The sequence below is a fragment of the Propithecus coquereli genome, unplaced genomic scaffold (assembly GCF_000956105.1).
Source record: "Propithecus coquereli isolate 6110/MARCELLA unplaced genomic scaffold, Pcoq_1.0 Scaffold380, whole genome shotgun sequence".
In the NCBI taxonomy this organism is placed as follows: domain Eukaryota; kingdom Metazoa; phylum Chordata; class Mammalia; order Primates; family Indriidae; genus Propithecus; species Propithecus coquereli.
The window spans coordinates 660,970-666,262 of NW_012149508.1; the positions used below are offsets into that span (position 1 = coordinate 660,970).

The window sequence follows — 5,293 nt, forward strand, 5'->3', positions numbered from 1 at the left end:
GACAAAAATCACAATACAGTCTTTAGGGACAGAATACTTAGCTTTGAATCCTGGTTCTACTGCTTATCACTTATGGGACTCTGGGCAAGATACTTAACCCATCAGTGTCTCAATTTCTGCATTGGAAAGAGAAAAAAGAGAGAGAGAGAAAGGAAGAAAAAGAAAGAGGAAAGAAAGAAAGGAAAGAAAGAGAGAGAGAAAGAAAGAAAGAAAAAAGGAAGGAAGGAAGGAAGGAAGGAAGGAAGGAAGACCAAGATTGCAAAATATCGGAGATTAAATGATACATTTGTAATGCAGTTAAAACAGTGCTGGCACATAGCAATCACTTGGTAATTGTATTTAAATATGTGCTTATATGTGAATTTAATGAGATGAGGATGACTGGAGAGAGAGACCACTTTAGAAGAAAAATAAATATTTCTATTTTTGCCATTTTAAATTTAAGAAGAAATTAGAACTCCACATGGAAACGTGAAACAGGCGCTTGTATTTTCTAATCCTGAGATATGGGGAAAGGTCCTAAGGACATATGTGGGAGTAATTCTATTTGAAGCCGAATGACTGAAGGAGGAAACTTTGAAAAGCATATTGAGTGACACAAGAAAAGGGAACCCAGAACACAGGCCTGGAGTATTCCATCATCTAGAGTTTGAATTAAGGAGAAGAGTCAAAAAAGATGACGGAGAAGGAGCAGCCATTGTGATAGCAGAGACCACGAGGATGTCTCTAGGAGGATGTGCAAAGAAAGTGGTTAAAGAAGGACAGTTCAACTTTGTGAATGCTGCAGGGAAGTGAAGTAATGAAAGAACATTGGGATGAAACAGGGAGGCCCTCAGTGACCCAGAGAAGCACAGTCTCCATGAAACCATGGGGGCAGAAGCCTAATGGAGTTGGCTGAGAAGGAGCTGAGAAGTGAACTGGGAGTCAGTGACCAAAGGCAATGCTTTCAGAAAGTTGAACTGTGAAAGGAAGCAAAGAAATGAAATAATCATGGAGAGGTTGAAGGGATTGAGCATGGACTGTGTTTTGTTTGAACAGGAGTAGTAGAGCATGCTGGAGCACTAAAAAGGGATAATTAGAGAAGAAAGAGAGACTAATGAAGCAGGAGAGAAAGGAAAACATTATAGAAGTGTGTCTTTGAGAAGGACACATGAACTGAAATTCAGAATAAAATGAGGAGCTGTCCTTCGGTAAGAGTAAGTGCTTCACGAATAGTATCTGGAAGGAAGGAAGATTATCAGAATGGAAATTTTGGTAGTAGAAAGAAAAAGTATAGAATGAAGTAGGAGGAAAGATGAGAGTAAACAGGGTTTGAAAATTTGTGTATTTTTCGTCAACAATATTCAACTGCGGGGCACAGAGTGGGTGGATATTTGGGTTTAACCGGAACAGGAGTTCTTTAAGGAAAAAATAACATACATTGAAGGGACGAAGTACAAGAGAGTAAAGATAGCCATTACATAATACAAATTTATATTATATAATATAGACTCTAGGCTGGATAATGATGATGAAGAAAGTGAACAAGAAATGGATTCAAGATTTCCATGGAGTCACAGAATTTCTGTGTTGGGAATTTAATATAAGGTGGATTGGTAGGAAAGGAGGTGGGAAGTGGTGTGATAGGGTACATAAAAGACAATTGTTGGTAATATCAGGTTCATGATATGCCTATCCTCTTTCACAATATAAAAGGAGAAATACAAATGAGGAAATAACGACAGAAAATATTGTAAAATCCTTAGACCCTTCTTTCAAAAACAGGAGAAGCCCACAGAACTAACCTGATCTGCTATCCTTTATTAAGATTTACTATGCTAATGATAAATAGATCTAAGATCTAACAATAAAATTTCTGTTCATAGCAAAGCCGGAATTGTAAAGATATTACATTCTGTGTGTGTGTGTGGGGGAGCAACTTAAATAATACATGACAATTCTTCTGTAACTCTCCTCTTTTAATTTCACCGTTTCTATCACCCTTCTGTGTTCTCCCTACCCACTGTTTATTTTTAACTCAGACTGATTTCAAGAATAGATACACTACGGTAGATTGCACTCCAGAAGGCTAGGAGCCAGAAGATAGAAACTATATACAATAAAAAAAATGGGATTATAAATATGATGAAGATTAGAGTTTTATTGAAGTAAGAAATGAAAGTCAACACAGATGGTCCAGATTTCTATCACGATTTAAATTTTAACTGAAAAATACAAAGCTTACAGGTACAGTGTGGTTTTGAATATTATGTCTTCCAATATTTCTTTATTTCTTTTCTTATTTCTTAATGACTCATTTCATTTAACTTAATATCTTTTGTTTTTTAGTAAGTTGGGAAAAGATCCCTAAGAGATATAGGAGAAATTCTAGGATAATATGTGTCTAATTTGGTAGATAGTCAAATGAAATCTTTGAAAAGTCCCTCTGGCTGTCTGTTTCTCTCTTTTACACACACACACACAGCATTTTCTTATAAAAAAGAAAAACACACAAAATGATGACTTTCCTGGACAACATATCTTCCTTGTTCCATGGCTTCATCTCATGGGAGTAAAAAAAAAAAAAACACTTTACAAAACCCAGTCATTTGAAAAATCCTGTCCCAGTTATCTTTTCTATTTCCCTCCTCTCCCGCCTATCCCAGTTATCTTGAGTACAATATCAAAAAACAGAAAATTTGTAAAAGATTGAGAGTGTTCAAAGTACTAAAAAGTGTTTTTACAAAACCCTTTATAATCATTTTGTTTGGATACCTTTGATTAAATATGGAAAGATCAATTAAAAATTCAAATCGGATGATACCAATATCACTCACTAATACCTAAGGTGCAGGGATATACCACTTAAACCACCTTATAACACATTCATAGCTCAAAATCTTACCTTTGTTCCCAAATTTGTCAAGTTCCTGGATATTTTCTGTCTTACTGGAGTCTTGGAATTTCAGATCTGCGTAAGTCACTTCTTCAGACATTGATAGATATGCAAAGAAAGCGTGATCAAGTGTGAAAAAAGCAAAAAGGTAAGGGTGAGAAAACAGAGTTGAATGTTAAACAGGATCTATGATTTTAAACTTCTGTTTATAAACGAAGCTTAAATTTGCAAGCTTAAACTTTTGTTTATAAACCTACTGTACCCCTCACCCGTAAGTCTGCAAACCAGCTGCAACCTATCTGTGATCTCAGACAAGAACTGTTGCAAAAGGGAACAACTTTCTTCCTCATATTTCTTCCTTTTCCTCATTTCTATATGCCTACAGAAAGTAATTTTTTTGTTGTGTTTTTGGTTTTTTTTTAAGACAGAGTCTCACTGTGTTGCCTGGGCTAGAGTGCCGTGGCGCCAGCCTAGCTCACAGCAACCTCACACTCCTGGGCTCAAGCAATCCTTCTGTCTCAGCCTCCCAAGTAGCTGGGATTACAGGCATGCGCCATCACGCCCGGCTAATTTTTTCTATATATTTTTAGTTGTCTGATTAATTTCTTTCTATTTTTAGTAGAGACGGGGTCTCGCTCTTGCTCAGGCTGGTTTCGAACTCCTGAGCTCAAACAATCCGCCCGCCTCAGCCTCCCAGAAAACTAGGATTACAGGCGTGAGCCACCGCACCCGGCCCAGAAAGTAATTTTTGAAATTGCATTTGGACAATAATATTATTGTCATGCAAGGGTGCACAAATAACTAGCATCGCATGGTGCAGATATAGCATAGAATTTATTGGAGAAAAACTTTCAGGCAGAGAAATCACAGAGAGGGAGCAGTTCTGGAACATTCACTAATCCACAGCAATAGCTTGGCTTAGATGTTCCGTATGTATCATGGTGAAGACACAGAGAGAAGGGTCGCCTTAGCCAGGAGAGAGCACTTCCAAAGAGACTGAGAGAGTAAGCACCATCCCTTCACGCTTTCACGTGGGTATAGATTTGCCTAAAAGGAGCTAAGGGACACCTAGTTTCTCCAAGTAACAAGATATACATTGAGAAATCTAGGGCCCAGGAACGATGCCTGGAAATATGTATACCGATGGCCAAAGTCTGTATATTGAGGGTTCTGGGAGCAAGTAGGAGAATTAAGATCAGCCGTGATATCTCTTTAGAGACTCCACCCATTTGAGCCAGTCCTTAGCTGAGCTACCAAAAGGGGAAGGGAAATGAGTCTCCAGTGTCATCCAGATTTGGGTCTTATCATTGTGATTCAAAATTCTTAGTAGTCTTGACCTCATTTTTTGATCAACTATGCAAGTGGAGGTCAGGAGTGGGGAAAGACTGTTTTTAAGTTTTCCCCTAATTTTCATTAGTAAATCTTACTTTAAAATTCTTATTGGGATTGCCGCATGTAAATAATAGAAAAGGGATAGACATTATTGTTTTTTTACCATAGAAGAGACTGTATGAAGATTTTTTTAATTAATAAAAAATTAACTGCTTTATTATGTTAGGAGACATAGTAAAAAATAAAAGGGCCCTTTGTAAGCGCTACTAAAAATGGGTGAAATAAACAGAAACAAAAAAATCACAGATACAAATTAACTAGAAATGTGTACAAACAAAATGAAAAACTTTAAAACTATTAAGGAAAAACTAAAATAGGAAAACGTGCTTTGAATTAGAAGTATCAATACTGTTAAAAATGCAATATTGTATCAATATTATAAAAAATAAGATCGATTACAAATTTATCAAAAAATTCAATGATGTCAATTCAATTAAAACACTAATAGAGTTTTTTCTTGATACTTAAAAAAGGCTATTAAAGTTCATATGAAAATATAGCCATGAAAATGTTAGCAGCAAAATTGAAAGGAAAATATATTCAAAACATATAATGACTATTTCATCCTGAGTACTAATGCTGGCTTCATCTTTACAACACTTTAAGTCAGGTCCTTTTATTATCACCCTTACTTTACAGATGGGGAAGTGAGCTGCAATTTGGTTAAGTTTTTGTTCAATATCACACAGTTTGTAAGTGGTGGAGTTGAGACTGAACCAGAGAATCCTGGCTGCCTTGTTCAAATACATATTCACATACTATCATCCTTCTTCTGGTGAAAAAGACTAACCTCCACCCTTCCTAGGTGGATCAAATATTTGTATATAAAGAATAAAAACATTGACATTTTAGAAGAAAACACACATCTGCAGATTTATTTATCATCATCTTTGAGTAGGGAAAACCTTTCTAAACAAGAAAGAAAAAGCCATTAAAAAGATTGGCACCACTGACAATACAAATATTAAATTTGTTTATGTGGCAAAATAAAATGAAAATATTGAAAAAATTGAAAACAGTATTACA

General features: G+C 35.9%; 1 protein-coding gene across 1 annotated transcript in view; it reads right to left on the bottom strand.

Annotated features, from left to right (window-relative positions):
- The window catches only part of CLEC12A (C-type lectin domain family 12, member A), a 45,730-nt gene that overhangs the window by 22,113 nt on the left and 18,324 nt on the right, over positions 1–5,293 (bottom strand). The gene's annotated exons all lie outside the window — the stretch shown is intronic.